Here is a 19,655-nt window from a genome sequence, read left to right on the forward strand (position 1 = left end):
TTCCTCTAGCCTCAATTCATACCAGCTCCTCCACAAATCCCTCTCCTGATTTCCCTTTTCTCTGTAATAATGTACTTGATCCTAAATAAGCTGCGTGAAACTGAAGAACTACAATACTGGTGGGTTTATTTTTTTATTAGACTTAAGGCATGGTGATACAAATTACAGAAAAAAACACCAGAACACCCCAAGTCCCAAAAATTCTGGATAATAGATCCCATAGCTGTATATGGACATTTTATGTGATATGTTTTAGAGAGACCTACAATGTTCATGGGTGTAGTTACCCTTAAATGTTCTAGTAAGGAAACAGCTATAAAATACTAACTGTATGGAACCTGTAAATAAATCAAGGAATGCTGTGTATTAATAAAACAAGCTGACATAGCACCAACAGAATATATGGCTTCGTTAATAAAAATATTAAATTATTTGAGAAGACTTAAAATCAACGGAATCACTTAAATTGTGGCTTCAAAGAAAATTATTTGAAAAATCTCTGCATTGCTTCTTTAACGCTTGTTGCTAGAGTATACTGATAATGAAGGTCTCCCAATAAAAATGTATATAGCATTGCCTATTTCATTCCCTGTACTATTGCCCCTGGATATCTGAAGCATATCTGCTAAATTAAAAATGTCATCAAAACATAACATCAGACAATTCAGTGTTCTATTGATATTTGGTTTCACAAGTTCTCAGAAAGCAATGCAAGAAGCAAATAAATCGAGCAGATACAGCAGAGGTCGGGTTTTCATGCCCTGCCTTAGGACAGTTGCCAAAACACAAAGTTCTTTTCAAGCACGAGTGATAGAAAATGTACCAAAGAAAGGTTAAAAATGATGCTTTGAAAGAGGTCAGAACACAGTGAGTACAGCTATACAGAAGATCTGCATCATAGAACCTAATGAATGAAATGTGAATTTTGATACAGGTACCTGAAAATGGTTGTCAAATACAAATGAGAGGACACAATGTGACTTCTGCTACAGAACTTTTCTTATCAAATAGTACAATGTTTTTCTTGCTGCTGGGCCAAATCGAGCGGTAGCTCAAGGAAACTGGATTCATAGTTTCCCTTTGAGAAAAGCTCTTCGGTGCTTAGCTGTCACCGTGCTTTATTGTGTGGAGATAATGAATGGCCACAATGGCATAAAACTAGAAATACAGACAAAACAAATTAACAGGATTAGAGACAAGGCATAAACAATTCAACAGCTCACCAAGTAATCATGTAAAATGGGTAGATTCTTGGAATGGGGTACTACTGGAAGGTGTCAGACAATAAGCTGTACCCAGGGACTAATAAAAACTTGCATGGGGCCTATTGGGGCACAGGTCCCTTATAACGCCTATAAGTGGATCTAACTAGTTATCTCTACATAGATAAAGGGTTCAAAGGGTTCTCTGTTTCAGTTCCCACATCATTAAATTTCTCATTATTTTAGACACCACAGAGGGATAAGCTCCTCTCGCTATCACTCAAGCTCCTTGTACTGGTGTGTAAACCAGCCCTGCTGCTGCAGTTTAAGGACACTAACTCTCACTTTGGATAGGCTTAGTTCACTGGGACTATACCCATTCTTACCCCTTGTTTGGACTTCCTGCCTCAGGCTTTGGACCCTTATCTTTGAAGAAGATCCACGAAACTATTTGGAATCCAGACTTTCTTACCAACTGTCAGTGGTTCACCTAATTTGCCGGCTAATCTGGGCACAGAACTGGTTATATACATAATTTTTCCTATAAGGCCTTCCCCTTCTATAGATGTTTTGCTTTACTCAGTGAGATAACAGCTGTTATGGTTGTAGTAGGAATGAGCATACTATGCAGCCATTGAAGCCTCTGAGGAAGTTGGCAATTGACGAGCAACCATCATCCCCAAGTGCCCCCGAGGAGACGCATGATAGAGGAAACAATGCCAAATGGAATCAGCTTCTCAACCCAGGACTCTAAAATAAAGTGTAGGGTTTAAGGGGGACTCAATATGCCTATTCAGACACTACAATTGTAGATTCAGACCTTCACATGGTGAATTTAAATGGTGTACTTAGACAACATACCCCATGGTGTAGAAGAGTATAAGTCAGATGTGTTTGGAATCTGAAAACACATGCTATAAAATTAATATCACTAAACCGTTAATACAATATACTACAGTTTCTGCTTTCTTTCTGCTATGTGCTTGCTTCCCTTCATTTAGCCAGGGGTCTTATTTATTTAAGTTGTGCAGTAATGCCAAATTTTGCATAGCACTTCTTGGTTAATTTTGACAAATGTTGGTGATTTAATATTAGGCAGGTTCCAAATATTGGTGAGAATGGTCTGCGCTTATTTTATCCTTAATTCTGAACCTTAACTGAATTTGACAAAAAATTATTTATTTTATTAGCAATGGCACTAACATAGTCAGCAGTAATTATTTAATTATTAAATTTTTAATTTTGTTGTGATTTAATGTGTTACGTATTAGACACATAAAAAATATAATAAAATATAGAAGGATATTTAGGAGTTGCATTTTGGCGCTAGTTTACCTTTAACACTGTGCTCTCCTGGCCTGTGCAGTGATTACAAATGATCAGGGATTCATGTCGCTTTAAGTGACAGGAGCCCCAGGGACATACCAGCAAGACAAACTAATGCAAAGAGCAATTACAAAACTGCTGGACTATGCCTACAAAATCAAGTAGATCAGCTTACTGTAGATAGCCCGGGGGTTTTGCTGTTTCAAGATAATTTAGTTGTATTCAACACCAGACTTTATTAGAAAACAAACACTTACTCTCTAACGTAAGAAATTAAACTTCAATACATTTTTGGGATTACTATGACTTGTTGGTATTGTAATAAAACCACTAACTAATAACACTAGACATTTATGTTTTCACCCCCAAAAGTGATGTTATATTTTATCTATAACGCTAAATATAGTTTAACATTATTGTTCTGTTTTTTTATGTAAAATATAATTCCAACTCAAATCATGTCTTCCCCACGCAATGTATACACAAGGGTTTTTCCCTCTGAATAAAAGCTATAGATCAGTTACATGGTTACGTCTTCTTGAAAGAAAGTTCTCTGAACAGATGTATGCAACTCAGTTTTACACATTAAGGAGCAGATTTATCAAGTCGAAATTCACACAAAATCCAAATTTTAATCCCCCTATTTGAATGTAAATTCAAATGTGAGATTTATCGAATTATGAGTATATTCCCCTCCCCCTCAATCATTTCTCTTTTCCTCCCTCTGTGGAAAAACTCTAACTCTCCTCATCTTCATGATCTCCAAGATTTTTATTACTGTCCCCCAATGGGTTTGAAATACCTAGTTGAAATCATAATGGATAGGAAATTTCCTAGCTTGAGGCAACTCAGAACCCAGTTAAACAGGCTTTCAATTACACCACACAGGTAAAGCCAGATTTCTCAGAACCCACTTATTTTCACTTTTCAGTAGAATTAATACATAGGGATAAACAACACACAAAACTGATCTCAAGGCTATATCAAGATTTGCCTTCTACCATCCCACCACCATTTTTAAGAGTCTGTTATAAATGGCATTAATTACTGCCGACATTGAGCAGGGAACAGTGGGATGAGAACAGAGACATACTATACAGCGATGTAATCTCACTCTAAGACAGATTGGTACCATATATGTTTACCCACCAACTGTACATTACTCCCTTGTGACTTCAAAAAATGGCTGGCAGCCCAGAAGCACAGTGCCCCAGAATTGCCGGGTCCTACTCACATCATGGGACTGACCTACAATGAAATACTGGATTGAAGTAATTAAATACATGGAAAATCTAGAATTGTCTAACATATTTACACCAAAAGTCTGTTTGTTGGGCTTAGTTGAGGATATACTCCCAGTAAAAAAAATTTACTATACGAAAAAAATTTGTGAAGCTTTACTGGGCTTTGTCAGTTAAGCAATCATTGGCATAACTACCAGGGGTGAAACGGGAGCAACTGCACCAGTGCTGTGCCCCCTACACCCCCTGATGGGGTAGTTGCCAATAAAAGTAGAATATAGTAGTTATATAGTTACATAGTTACATAGTTAAATTGGGTTGAAAAAAGACAAAGTCCATCAAATTCAACCCCTCCAAATGAAAACCCAGCATCCATACACACACCCCTCCCTACTTTTAATTAAAATTCTATATACCTATACTAACTATAGAGTTTAGTATCACAATAGCCTTTGATATTATGTCTGTCCAAAAAATCATCCAAGCCATTCTTAAAGGCATTAACTGAATCAGCCATCACAACATCACCCGGCAGTGCATTCCACAACCTCACTGTCCTGACTGTGAAGAACCCTCTACGTTGCTTCAAATGAAAGTTCTTTTCTTCTAGTCAAAAGGGGTGGCCTCTGGTACGGTGATCCTCTTTATGGGTAAAAAGGTCCCCTGCCATTTGTCTATAATGTCCTCTAATGTACTTGTAAAGTGTAATCATGTCCCCTCGCAAGCGCCTTTTTTCCAGAGAAAACAACCCCAACCTTGACAGTCTACCCTCATAATTTAAGTCTTCCGTCCCTCTAACCAATTTAGTTGCACATCTCTGCACTCTCTCCAGCTCATTTATATTCCTCTTAAGGACTGGAGTCCAAAACTGCACTGCATACTCCAGATGAGGCCTTACCAGGGACCTATAAAGAGGCATTATTATGTTTTCATCCCTTGAGTTAATGCCCTTTTTTATGCAAGACAGAACTTTATTTGCTTTAGTAGCCACAGAATGACACTGCCCAGAATTAGACAACGTGTTATCTACAAAGACCCCTAGATCCTTTTCATTTAAGGAAACTCCCAACACATTGCCATTTAGTGTATAACTTGCATTTATATTATTTTTGCCAAAGTGCATAACCTTGCATTTATCAACATTGAACCTCATTTTCCAGTTTGCTGCCCAGTTTTCCAGTTTAGACAAATCACTTTGCAAAGTGGCAGCATCCTGCATGGAACCTATAGTTCTGCACAATTTAGTATCATCTGCAAAAATAGAAACAGTACTTTCAATGCCCACCTCCAGGTCATTAATAAACAAGTTGAAAAGCAAGGGACCTAGTACAGAGCCCTGCGGTACTCCACTAACTACACTGGTCCAATTAGAAAATGTTCCATTTACCACCACTCTTTGTAGTCTATCTTTTAGCCAGTTCTCTATCTAGGTACAAATACTATGTTCCAGGCCAACTTTTCTTAATTTAACCAGTAACCTTTTGTGTGGCACTGTATCAAATGCTTTAGCAAAGTCTAAGTAAATCACATCCACTGCCATCCCAGAATCGAGGTCTCTACTTACATTCTCGTAAAAAGAAATTAAGTAGAGCAGGCATTCATTATACAAGCTTACCAGTAGGCAGGGCCAGAACAAGGGAGTAGGCAGAAGAGACAGCTGCCTAGGGCGCAACGATTGGGGGGTGCTGGGCAGGTACCTCTTCTGCCTAGCCCTAGACCAGACTCACCTGGAACTATGCTTGTGTGCTATGCGACCCACACATGAGTGCACAAATGGTGTTAACATGCATGCACATGACGGGGGAAGGGAGGGGGTCGGCTGGGCTGCCTAGGGTGCCTTCTCTACCAGTAGGTGGCACTACGTGTGAGGTCATTATCAGCCAATATGGATTGCAGTTTATTTTTTTTTTGTAAGTTTTTATTTAGCATTTACATTTTTCCAACAGTACAGAGGGGAGACTCCCTCTCCTTTAGTTAAGAAAGGGACAGAAAAGAAGAAGAGAATAAAGGGTCGAAGTTGTTTTTAAACTGACCATTTCAGAAAAGTCCTGCCATGGGTGGTTTAGCAGGTAGGGCAGTGCAGACAGGGCCTGCTTAAAGGCAAGATAAGCAAGGAACACAGATAGGATCCAAAGGGAGTTCCTACCTGCCCAGACCAGCTGTCTACAATAATTCTCAGCTCCCAGTGAGCAGCAAGTCACTGGTCTGTCAAATAAGGCCCCTTCAGTTCCGGCAATTGATTCACTTTATACCTTATTATGGCTTGTTCTTTTGGCTGCTTCCAGATTCTCCAGCAGCAGGAGCTCTTGATTCCTAGCAATTAACAACGTATTCATCCCATGCTCCACTCTCTTCAACTGAAGCAGCAAGTATCATTTGTACTCAGCACAGGAATATTCCAGTTCAATATAAGGGGAAGTGCTGCTGGTGTGTGCTGGAGGAGCAATAGAATAGACAGCAGCCTGTCAGGTGTAGAACCTTGGGGGCCACCCCAGGTAAGGCATGAAGCAACTAGGTGAGGGATGTAGTTGTGCACATTGTGGGGCATGGCTTCAAGATTCTGCTTTAAATGAACTATAATTACCCTCACCTCTTATTGGGCAGGCAGTATATTAATTTTCAGTAATTCACAAACTTTATGTCCAGAGCTGTGTTTGTTGTTGGAGGAGCAGTGCCAGGATGCCCCAGGGAGCAGTGGCTGTAGGTGGAGGAGAATAAAATGGCTGTTGGAGGATCCTAGGACCAGAGGTTAGGTTGTAAATAGCACGACCCCAATATGACTAAGGGACAGTCCTGTATCTAATAAAGATATTGGTGGACTACAATTCCCACAATGCTCCAATTTGTTGTCTGAGGCTACACTGTTATATTGTACACTGTATAATTTATATTGCTTTATATTTATGTTCTCTGTTTATCTTTAACTTATCTTTTAACCCATTGTCTGCTTTTAGGGTATAGGACCCTAGCCACCTGCAGCAAAAATTTCTGCTGAACAAAAAGTTGTATTATTCAAAACGTATACACAAATGAAGACCAGTTTCCAAAATATCTTGGAATATCTCTGTCTACTTCATAATATAATCAGGTCAGATATGGTTGTGGTCCAGTCCGTGGTACCGAGAGGCCCAGTTGTAAAATGTTTGCCCCAGGGCCCTTCAGGTTTCTAGTTACACCACTGTAAGCAATTCATCGATCCCCTCCATCAAACTGACATCTGATTCGCACAGATACTGCTAATACCTATATCTATAGATCTGTGCACTGTCTATGAATTGTAGATGGTAATTTTACTGGGTTTTTTTGCTGCTTTTTGGTTATTGGCCAGTTCCCTCTGCCTTAATTTTCCCCTCAAAAGTTATTTAACTAACCTTCCCTGTCAATCCTAAAAGTCATTTGGGTCAATAAACTACCCCAGGTGAGCAAATGGGTTGCCAAATTCAGCTCAGTTGTTCAGCTAATCTCTTTGCTAATTCTCCTATAGAGTAAGTGATATTGATTGGAATACTGTCCATCTTTATTGTTCATTGAGGATCTGGGATCGGTGTAGAATCAAATTGAACAATATGGTTCCTTCTGACAAATCTTACATTCCTTCTATAAGGCTATAACATACTTTAGCAGGAAACTGTAATACAGCTAAAACAGGCTTTGATAATGTGTATTGAATCTCACACAGAGCAATATGTTGCAGAGGGACACCACTCATTACAACAGAATGTTAAACATGTTCCCTGTATAAATATGATGTTGCAATCAACATTTATTTACATTACATTTGCCTAAATAGATAGAGATAGAGTTTATTTAGTAATTGGAGGGGGAGGAAAGTGCAGAATCTCTGTGTTTTTGGCTCAAAACAAACTGTGTCCCTACTTTTTTTTTAAAACATTTTTGCACCTCCAGGTGTACTGCCAAATAAACAATGAAAATTGGACGTCCCGCGCTCCTTTAATACATTTGAAAGTTAGGTGTTACAGTAAGTGCTTTGCTTCTGATGTATTTGACATCAAAGGGACATAGGCACAAAGGTTCAGAGCACAAAAGCTCTACTGGATATAAGGTGTTATCTGAGTTCCACCCTCATGGACAGGATTTTGTGCCCAGGAGCATTCATAGTATTGAAACTGCTATTATTGAACCATCAGTATCAATGTTTAATAAATGAACATGCTAACATCTTTTTGGACCCTCTAAATAAATGAAAACTATCAATTGTAACAAAGCAAATAGGGATGCATGTACCACTGTTTCATGCATTGTTCTAGCCTTCAAAAACAGCTGCATCTAATTCTGTAATTTTTACCCCAATCTAGAAATAGTGAGACAGAGTGCAGGTTTATTCATTGGCTAATTCTGCTAAAATGTTGGCAAAAATGAATTTTTATGTTCTTTGTTCCACACACTAATAAGTACTATTCCATAACAAAAAATATAGAAAACACAAATGTATCTTTCCCAAATCATTTTCCTATCTAGTAAATAACTTAGCCTGGCAACCAATTATCTGGCACAAAGGGAGATAAAGCAAGTGGAATTCAGTCAAAGAGTCTGTGTCTGAATACGCCTGTATGTATGCGTGTGAGCATGAGTATGTGTGCAGTCGAGTAACTTCCCACTAGGTAATTAATCAAAACTGTCGGTAAAGCAGTTTGTTCTATCACTTCCTACAAATAGCCATTTAGGTGACAAATCATGAATAATACATTTTCTCTTGTCCACTGTGCAATTGTAGTGTCAATTGCTGTGCAATAAACATCATAACAGGAACATTAAAGTAATGTACATTTTAAGGACAGTGTTTCTTTCCCTTTGCCCATTTTTGAGGGTTAGTCTACACTTTGTGTGTTATTGCTAAATAAAGTAGGTGACAGAAGTAACTGTGCCATTAGCTTGATTATGTGGTATTGACTACAAACAGTTGGCTGATGATATTCACCCACAGACTACACAGGAACAGGGAGGACTGAGGCAATGCTTGTGTCAATGGTCCAGTTCGTTATTCTAGCCAAGGGGTAGGCAACCCGTGCAGCTCTTTATCCTGCTTGCTGCGGCTCGGTCTTGCGGCTTTGCCTGTCACGTCGTCTATACAACCCTTGCACTTGCTGGTGGCTTCTTGAGTGTGCGGTCGCACATTCAGGAACCGCCAGCAGGTGCGAGGGCTGTATAGACGTCCCAGGAGTGACAGGCAAGACCGAGCCGCAGCAGGAAGACGATTCATCATGGCCCTTACCGCGGTCACACACTCAAGACAAGAGAGGGAAGATCAGCATGGAGCTTCAGAAACAGAAGTCAAATTAAACAGATGAGAACACTAGCATTTAATAGGGCTATTCAGTGCTTCATTTATTTCAAAGTAGGCCTACACATACACACTGCACTTCTGTTTGTTGTATTCTGTTGTTGTAACAGTTACAATTAAAAAAAAGGTTAAAACTTTTAAAAGTTTGTAAACTGTGTTATGTATTACAGCTCCAGATTATTTTTCTTTAGTGGAAAAGAGGGCAAAATGGCTCTTTTGATAGTAAAGATTGCTGACCCCTGACCTAGCCCTATCTAGATACAGTGATTGTCTGAAATCACATAGTGCACCATGGGACAAAATTTCATACCTTTCAAAAAAAAGTGTGAAAATTGTCTTTTTAGATTGTAAGCTCTTTTGGGCAGGGCCTTTTTTTTGGTTGTGGAGAAACAAAAAACACATTCTGAAGCACTTTTTTCCTGAAGGGCAATATCAAGGGTAATTAATTATGTCTTATGGCTGTTGAAAACCAGTTGATGCCACTTTCAGTATCTTAAATTATATCACAATGTTATTTGCACATACACACACATGCATTTACATGTAGTGGTAACATACAATTTTCTCTCCGTTTCTATTTTACCAATAGCCATAGCGTTGTTTACATAGCGGTGCTATTTTAAAGATGGCTATCTTCGTAATTCAATATACAGTGCTACAGATACTGCATAATGGATTTGTTAACATAATAATATACTTGTGGAAATGAATTTACTAATCTTTTTCCGGAATCTGTTATAGAAGGATAATGAATTTCAACTGTGATTATTGATAAAGAAACAGTTCATACATTTCTGTTTGGGGCTTAGATGCGTACTAGCTTATAAATATTCAAAAATAAAGCAATATCATCTCAAAACAAAAAGAGAGAGAAACATTGTACGTCTCTTCCACACAATGCAATGTGTAAAATTCTCATGTATTCTTACCACAATGGAGTATTTTTTTCCCAGGACACCTGTGGTATGCTACAAGGCTATGGTACCTGTGCATTGTGCAAAATACACCAAAAGATTCTGCTTTGAAAAAAACCCATTGTGATTTGCATCTGGAAACTTATTTTCACATGGCACTATGTAAATTAACCCTACAGTGTTTTCTGCTATTGCCCCCTGGCATGGAGAGAGGATGCATAAAGGGTTAGGGGTGAAATGGTTTATCTATTTTAGGAAACACACTGTACCTCATTTAAGGGGGTGGGTATTATTAGATAAGTGTTATCAGATAAGACACACTTAAAATATTATAGAGCTTCTTTGGGGGATCTTAGGGATAAATAACTGCACCACCATGGTTGCTGGGGAAGGACTATTAGGGCTAGTCCACACGAGAAGATTCTGGGAGATTTTGTCGCCTGGCGACTAATCGGCTCGTCTTTTGAGCTACTATCTCCCCGAACTGCCTCAGCGTTTTTCCCCATAGGCTACAATGAAAAGTCGTATGCGCTAATGCACACGCGGTGATGCGTTTTGTATAGTCACCCAAACTTGCCTCAGTGAGGCCGCCAGGTGACAAAATCTCCTCGTGTGGCCTTAACCTTAGACTGCACTCCAGGGTGGGCATGGGGGGGGCACACAAGGACTCATTTACCACCCACCATTTGTACTAGATAAAAGCATGTGGTCCTCAGAGATTAATTACATGATCCAATGCTTCACTAAATATTAGGGAGGTAATTGAAGTCTCCACATACATATTTTATTGCCCTAATTCTTCCACAGGATGGGGGAAGGATCACCAGTACCTACCTACCACAAATACTATAGTAATGTAGGGCCTGCTTTTAGTACAGCTATAACAGGGTTGTAACTTTGCTGCATCGCATTATGGCAAGGAAATGCTAACTGCATTACTGCAGTGGGCAAAGTGCAATTTTGGGCACAACACAACCCTGTGGCCGCAATTATGGCCAATAATTTAAACACTTGCAACTGTGCGTTGCATAAAATGCTGAAAATCACAGATGTCCGTGCCCAGTTCTTCAGACACTAGTTTACTGCATTAGTGGATGCAGGCCACTGTGGAAACCTGGAAGGTGGCAGAAGCACTCTAAGCGCACTGCACATACGATATGCAGGAGGAGGCGGGCTGGAACCAGTGCCACTGAGTGCAATTATGCGTAAGTTCAAGTTGATATCACTACAACTTGCAGTCTTGCACTACAGCAGTAAAGAGTGACTGAAGTTTATCACATGGCCAAGGACACCTAGGAAACTGACAACTGATGCGTTTTGAAAAAAAAATGTCTTCTTGTGACAGAATCCCTTTAAGAATAAAATCCACCAAGTACCATGTTATAATCTGAGTTACAATACAGACACTAGTCCGAATAATACTACATGAAAAACCCCATCTGTTAGAGTAAACAATATTTCCATTTACCGGATATGTTATTTGCACACATTCCTTTGTGATGTGTTTATTCAACCTCCTGTACTGTATCCTGAATCCTGTCAAAATCAGCATGCACCTAATACTCTACAAAGCCCTTAGCTACTGTACAGCCAGCTTCAAGTATAAATTCCAAAGCCAGTTCTTTCCCTCAATGGAATTGTAGAAGGACTGCAAATTTACCTTAAGGATAAAAGAGTAAGGAATATACGCAAGTATGAATGTGTTAGCCTTGTGTATGGAAGAGTCTCTCTGTCTTTGTAAAAGCCCCAATTACAATCAATATAAAACCAAATAGGTTTCCTTCTAGTGTTAATGAGACTGTCAGGTACTAATAAAAAATCCATGTGTTAAGCCCTGCAAATGTACAGCCAGACAAAGGTTTGATTTCCTTTTGCAGAGCCTATCTGATGTAAAATACACTTAAATCTAAATCACATCACAAAACCATTTTGCTCACTGGGTGTGTGTTTTAGGTTAGTGGTGGAAAAATTACATGACTGTATCTCTGTGGTTAGTGGTGGAAAAATTACATGACTGTATCTCTGTGGTTAGTGGTGGAAAAATTACATGACTGTATCTCAGATTTTGCCTTGACAAAGCCAGCAGGCGAAACACGTGTTGGCACACTGGGAAGCGCTTTTTGTGAAGTCTCCTGGGCGCTTTCCTTATTTTTACTATTGCAAAATAATTTCCTATTGATTTTAAACCTTTGCGACCGCATTGATTCTTCTTTTATAATCTTACCTGTTATCTAATGGCACTATGGGATTTGTAGTTTTATAGGGAAGATTAGCTCTCCGAATTATAAGATAGCAAGGTAAAATTGAGACTACAGTCCCCAGTGACCTACTTTCTCCTCCGTGTGGGGTCCCAGACTTAGAAAAATATAGGCAGCTAGCAGGGGCGATCCTGGCCCCTCCGCTGCCTGAGGCAGCAGCAGTTGCTGCTGCCCCCCCTCCCCCAGAAATTCGCTCTTAAAGTACCAGGAGCAGCATATTTGCTGCCCTTGGTAACTAGTGGGGCGCTGCCGCCTGAGGCGACAGCCTCAACTCGCCTCATTGGCGAAGCACCCCTGGCAGCTAGAACTTGGGACTTCTCCACCTCTAACAATTTTCCTATTCCTCCTTTCTCTTTCAATGCTGGTCTCCTTTGAATAATTTTATGCAAACGTTTTTTAACACCCTATAACTTTAACGGGGGTGTATGGATTAATTATTACTCACCAATTTTTATGCAGTCTTCAAAGATTACCTTAATTGATTTGCAGCAATTTTAATGAATTTAGTAAAGTTTACTTTTTAACAGTTAATCAGTTATCTACAATCTTCTATAATGAATGGATTTTAATGTGTGATATATAATAATGAATTAACTTTAATCTCACCTGGGTCAATTTAATCCTGGTTATTTAAGTTAACTTCTTAATTTCATTTGAAGCACTAGCACTTTATAGCACAATATTAATTAATCCTGTTACATGATTTTTAATTGCTAATGAATTAGTAGCACCTAGCACATAGCACTTTATTGGGTAACCCAGCAATGGCTGCCCAATAATTGAAGCAACACTGGGTTAGTAACCGTTAACGAAACTGTTAATAAACTCTGACACTGCTGCACTAATATTTGAATTTTCTTTAATTGGTGGTCAATTGAATAGAGAGGGGTTTTACTTCTTTTCATTTCTATAACACATTATTTTGGTAATCACACCTCTTTCGTTCGGAAAACGTATTGCTTTTTTAGGAAGGTACACTGAACAATTCTTTCTTTATATATTTATATGACTGTATCTCTCATTATGAATCGTTAATATGCATGGTTATCATAGTGACTAGTTGATGCAATATGAGGTCTGCTGATCTTCATCAGCTGCTTCTGAAAGTTGCAGTTCTGCAACGTCAGGACAATTACAGCCAAATAAAACCTTTAATGGGTTACTGAGCCACGTCCAAGGCTAGTGTCAGGGGTAATAGCTGGAATATACAGATACATTGTTCTATGTTGTTACATCTTTTTGCAGACTATTTTGTACAGCATTTAGGAAACAACATGTAGCTTAACACAGCAAATTGTACAGCACATTGTTATTCTGCTATTTTGACAACAGAGGGAGCCTTAATATGGATTTTAGTAAGAAATTATCAATGAAAGTGGATACTTTGATATCAAGTGATTAATATACGTGAAATGTTCGGGACCTGGGATTTTCCAGATAAAGCAATTTAAGCACTACTGTCATTGGCACTGACATATTACCAGGTTTTTTATATAATGGGTTTCCGCATGATCGAGACTTGCATCTTGCAAAAATATATGCATATTAGGATCCTTTTCAGAAAATAAGTTTGGATATATGGCTCTGAATTATTAGGCTGTATCTGTGCTAAAAAAAAACAGCGTTTTTGGATACATAGTTGGCAGCAGGGACATAAAGGAGTGATTCGCATGTCTCCGACCATGATGCCTTATGGGAGTATTATACTCTTATTTTTGGTATGAAGGCAGTGCTGTGTGTGTACCATGAGGCATGTAAATACCTTCTGTTTTCAGAAGGCTTTACACTGCATGTTTTGCTTTGTGAAGGGCTTGTTGGCTCATTTTAGCCCATCTTACCCTAAGCAGGTTGGTTTCTCTGATATGTAAAACAGTGCAATACAATTACATATATGATCAATAACAAAATACCAGAAATTTCAAAAGTCATGTAAGGGGTCATTTATGAGCACCGGACAATGGGCCTAGTGCAATTTCCATGTTTCCCCCCACCCTCCCATATTTTAAGCATAATTTCAGATGCAAGGTAGCGACATGCATAATCACAAAGGCACTTTGACACGAATCAGATAGAGTTGCACTGAAAATCTCAGGTGTAAGGATGTTGTCATTTCTGGCTCCAGGGTTCCCATACATCATCAGATGTACTTACTTTTAATTCGGGAACAGGAGGCAACAACTATAGAGAAATGCAAGAAGCAGCTTTAGATGCAAGCACCTTTAATGAAGGGTAATAAATATGGTGACTGTAGAAAAATTTAATTGTGGTTCATAAATGAGCCCAGTGGAGTAAAAATCAGAGTCAGAGTCTTTGGTACAGCTTTAAATCAGCAGCATAAGGGAAATGTGCAGCATTCTTAACTGAGAAATATCTTCAGAACAATTTTTGTTAAACTTATTTTAAAGAGGAGCTACATTAAGGAGTCTATTTCATATTTTATTTCCTTGATACCCATTACAATAATTAGTTTTTCTGAATGCATTAAGAAAAAATTAACATGAAGTCTAATTCATATGCTAGTACTGAAAGAATATGCAGTAAAGTTTATTGCAATTGTACTATGTTATAACTGGTCATTGGTTAAGAACCTTCCTCCTACGGGTTAAAAGGTTAGTTCTAGATAACTTAAGGGCTTTGAGTGCTGATTAGTGCAAATACTAGAGTCTACTTTTCTTTTATTTTTCCTTTCTTTTTCTTCTTCTATTTTTTTTCTTTCCTCAGCTTTCTGTTTTGATGTTAATAATTGTCAACTGGTTTTCACATTGTTTTATTTGCTGTTTATCTTGTATCAGGCATTGAAATATCCATGTTCAAAATTTGGTAAGAAATGTCTACTGATATTAACCATTGCACCAATGCAGGGTCTGGACTCTGAACCTTTAAATAGCAGATTGATGTGGACTGCATTGTAATGGATATCTTACGCTGCAATAGACCATACATATGGTCATAGATGTATTTTCATTTTGCCTGTACTCTGTGTTTATACAAATAAAAAATTTAAGTTACAAAAAAAAAAAAGAACCTTCCTCCTCCACTTTATTGATGATGGGGGTTGGAGGCTTGGGGTCAATTTCCCAGGCTTGATCTAGTTCTTTAACAGGCTTTTATGTACAAAAGCATCAAGGTTCTGCAATCATCATAAATATTACTGTAAGCCAAACACTTTTAATAATTAATATATGTTTATAACTCATGCATTAGACTATTATTGACAGGCTTTTCAGAAAAAAAATCTAGTCTTCATATCCTTTTGTTTGTAATACATTTTGCCTGTATTCTGTGCTTATACATATAAAAAAATTTAAGTTACAAAAAAAAAAAAGAACCTTCCTCCTCCACTTTATTGATGATGGGGGTTGGAGGCTTGGGGTCAATTTCCCAGGCTTGATCTAGTTCTTTAACAGGCTTTTATGTACAAAAGCATCAAGGTTCTGCAATCATCATAAATATTACTGTAAGCCAAACACTTTTAATAATTAATATATGTTTATAACTCATGCATTAGACTATTATTGACAGGCTTTTCAGAAAAAAAATCTAGTCTTCATATCCTTTTGTTTGTAATACATACAATCAATTAACTCATGCCTATGGCAATTATTTAATTGATTAGATCTCTAATTAATGGCCATTAAGGTCCCTGCTTTGTGTCTATAATTATGAACTCAACAGAACAATTAATATATTGGTCTCTAATAGAAATATGCTTTACTTCTCGGTGCTTATGGTATATCATCGTTTGCAGTCCTATATATAATATATATAATATATATTAAAATAAAAAATATAGACAGCAGAGAGGGGCAATGAGAGATAAAAAAATGAGAATAGTGGGAGATGGACATAGTGACTGCATGCTACTTGTATTTACTTTTACAGTGCGTTCAGTGAGCATAGGCAGTATCAAATAGATGTTTTTCAACATACATACATACATATACTATCATACATGCAAACCTTCAGACATACAGAAGTACGTAACTTTAAACAAAAATAATAGGCCACTAAGAAGTCTAGTTCAGTGCTCATTGGTATTATGACAATTAAACATTAATGCTTAAACTCTTTATAGAAGCTTTTAACCCTGAAATGCTGAGTTGCAAAAAGTTAGCAGATATTGTTTTTCTTACTGACTCACTGTCATTAGTGCAGCAGCAGAGCAACAACCTGCTCATTATTTATTCAGGAGTCTAATCAACCGGTGGTCTCCCACTTATTGCAGGTTGTAAGTAAGTGCATATAAGAAACTAGGCATCTGTTCTTGAAGGGCTCCATGGCTAGAAGATCTACTTGTTACATGACACATTACAAAGAATAACATTTCGTATTAACACAAACATATACAGGTACATATATTCCATATTTACATGACAGTATAAGTGGGTTGTCAAGGCTCCCCACTGTTGTTGAAACTGTCGTGGGATTTGGGGTGTTGTAGTTTAACATCAGATAGACAACCTCATGCTAGACATCACTAATGTTTTGGGGTGTTCAAGGCAATATTTTCATGTTGGTGTCAACCTAATTTATATTTTTACCATGAATCAACTTTTGAATACAAAGACACCATTGGTGTGTAATGATAGTCTCTAGACCAGATTCAAAGGTTGCAAAGCTTTTTATTAGACACTACAGACTATCAATCACTTAAACTTGTCACCTTTTGTTGTAACCCTCGTCAGTTTTATTTGATTAGCTACAGGGGACTCAAAGTAACACCTTACTGATTGCCTTGTGAAAAACAGAGCTCATACATTTATCCCTCGATATAGAATAATTTACCATTTCAAGTCAGCATTAGTTCCATGCAATTAGTTCCCCATCCTATTAGATCCTACAGATATTAACTCTTTGTTAGGCACAACCAACACAATCCCGCAAGGACCCCGGTTTTATTTGACAGAAAAGTGTTCTATTAAGAATAAAAAATTTATAATTTTGTATATATTTTATTTGAATTGTAAAGCTGTATGTAACACTACCTAATGGTATATATAATATATATATATATATATATATATATATATATATATATATATATATATATATATATATATATATATATAGATATATATATATATATATGTGTGTGTGTGTTTTTTGTTTTGTTTTTTTCATTCCTGTGAGTAAAGTTTTTTTAACCCTTTGTGTCACACAAAATAGTAGTTGATATAAAACAAGGAAAACATCATGCAGGTATGGGACCTATTATCCAGAATGCTCGGGACCTGGGGCTTTCCGGATAACGGATCTTTCCTTAATTTGGATCTTCATACCTTAAGTCTACTAAAAAATCCAGTAAACATGAAATAAACCCAATAGGCTGGTTTTGCTTCCAATAAGGATTACATATATCTTAGTTTGGCTCAAGTACAAGGTACTGCTTTATTATTACAGAGAAAAAGGAAATCATTTTTAAAAATTTGGATTATTTGATTATAATGGAATCTATGGGAGACGGCTTTCTGTATTTCAGAGCTTTCTGGATAATGGGTTTCCGTATAACGGATCCCGTAGCCTCCTGCCTTTAAGCCAGTCTATAAAATGAATAGGTCATCAATGAAACTTACTCTCATTCATTAGAAAATGAATTACCTTTCCAAACCAACTAATCATAATGTAACCCATTACAACCCCATAGCTTGTATATATAATTTTGTCTATTTTTATGTGGCTTATTGTATAGAATAAACAACCCTAATCTGTAAAATGCAGAACATGCACGGTATTTTTACATTGCAACTTTGCCTTTTTTTCTAGTATTTTTTTTTAAGTTGCTGCTGCAATTTTTTTTGCTTTGGAACATAAATTTCACATTGTCTTTTAGACTCTACAGTAAAAATAGTAGCCGCCTCACTGAACAATTGAAATGCTGAAAGCATGGCAGTTAACAAAAATAAACAATAGCTTACAAAAAAAAAAAAAACTTACCAGAATTTAGAAAATTGGCACTGGCAATGGACCAAGGTGAACCACTGACTTTAAAAAGAATTTGTATTCCACAATTAAACTGTTTTGCTTCTTTGAAGTGGCTTCCTTCTCTTCATTGTCCTGCTGTAACTGACATTTGGAGTGTTATCTGGACTGTGTTCTGGCAAGGTTACACTCTGCACCAAGCTTCTTTCATCCAACAGTAAGAGCAGCTTTAGCTACTGAGGCTGTCTTAGGTACATATTGATGTAGGATTCAGTGCATGAGTCTAGGGAGGAGTTTCACCATTCACATCAGCACATACAAAATAGATTAACCACCTCCGAAGGTTTCTGTGCTTACGTACAACAGACCGAATGAGTGAATAATTTAGAGTTAATTATGCATGTTGTCATTTCGACTGGGCAATTTGCAGCAAGATTTTGGAAGCCACATCAACATTGTTGATTCACATGCTTCTGAAGAGCTGTAAGGAAAAGTTGACTCAGAGAAATGTTTTATGTAGAAGGTCCTGGTTTATCTCAACACAGGAATATGCTTACATTTATATACAGGCAAGCCATTAACAAGCTATTTATTGGCTCAGATATAGTATGCTTTTGTGCAAATGCATTTAACCACATTCCTATCTGATCTGATAATAGAATATTGCCATTCTGCAGTTGTCAGATTTATAGAACCCTTTCATGATGCTCCAAACCTGCTGCGGTTTAGAAACTTGACATTGATCTGCGGTCCGCCTTATTAAGGGAACTGATGAAGAAGTCTGTTCAACCAAAGGGAGATCAGGGATATGATATTTGTTTAAGGGCAGTAGGGCCACTCTCACGCGGTTTTTATTCGTCAGTACAAGTATGGGATCCAGAAACCAGACAGACAGAATTACTTTTTCTCTGTAATAATAAAACTGTACCTTGTCCTTGATCCAAACTAATATATAATTATTCCTTACGGGAGCCAAAACAATCATATTGGGATTATTTAACATTTAAATTTCTTTTAGATCCAAAATACAGAAAGATCACTTATCTGGAAACCCCAGGTCACTAGCATTCTGTATAAGAGGTCCCATACCTGTGCAATTAGAAATAACTTATGAAATTCAGTCCGTTCACTAAAGATGTTGCCTTGGCCATAATTTTCTAACTACATTTATTTTTTCAATATTGCATTCAGGAGTATGGGTGCCACTTGCAGAGACAAACATGGCAGGTGGAACTTTTTGTAATCCCCAGCATGGTGCTCTGTATATTATTAAATCGTGTATACTTGAAAAGCCCTGGCAGCCTTGGCTACAGAACTGCTTTGTGCACTGGAAGTGAAAATGCAGTTACTATTATTGTAATTGAAAGGGCATCTTAGTGTTGTTTTTTCACACATCTGCTGCCATGTAGATGGTCTTTCTGTGGAGAAGATCTTACAGGTTTCTACTTTCAGTGGGCAGAGGGTGAGCACCCATAGTCTGTACAGGAGGATTT

At 37.7% G+C, this 19,655-nt stretch overlaps 1 protein-coding gene across 1 annotated transcript in view; it reads right to left on the reverse strand.

Annotated features, from left to right (window-relative positions):
• The window catches only part of htr1d.S (5-hydroxytryptamine (serotonin) receptor 1D, G protein-coupled S homeolog), a 30,481-nt gene extending 11,886 nt beyond the window's left edge, over positions 1-18,595 (reverse strand). The window contains exon 1 of the mRNA XM_018249515.2: positions 18,178-18,595. The gene's annotated coding sequence lies outside the window, so the exon portion shown is untranslated. The remainder of the gene's footprint in view (positions 1-18,177) is intronic.
• Between the last annotated feature and the right edge of the window lie 1,060 nt (positions 18,596-19,655).

The sequence above is a fragment of the Xenopus laevis genome, chromosome 2S, assembly GCF_017654675.1.
Source record: "Xenopus laevis strain J_2021 chromosome 2S, Xenopus_laevis_v10.1, whole genome shotgun sequence".
Classification (NCBI taxonomy): Eukaryota; Metazoa; Chordata; class Amphibia; order Anura; family Pipidae; genus Xenopus; species Xenopus laevis.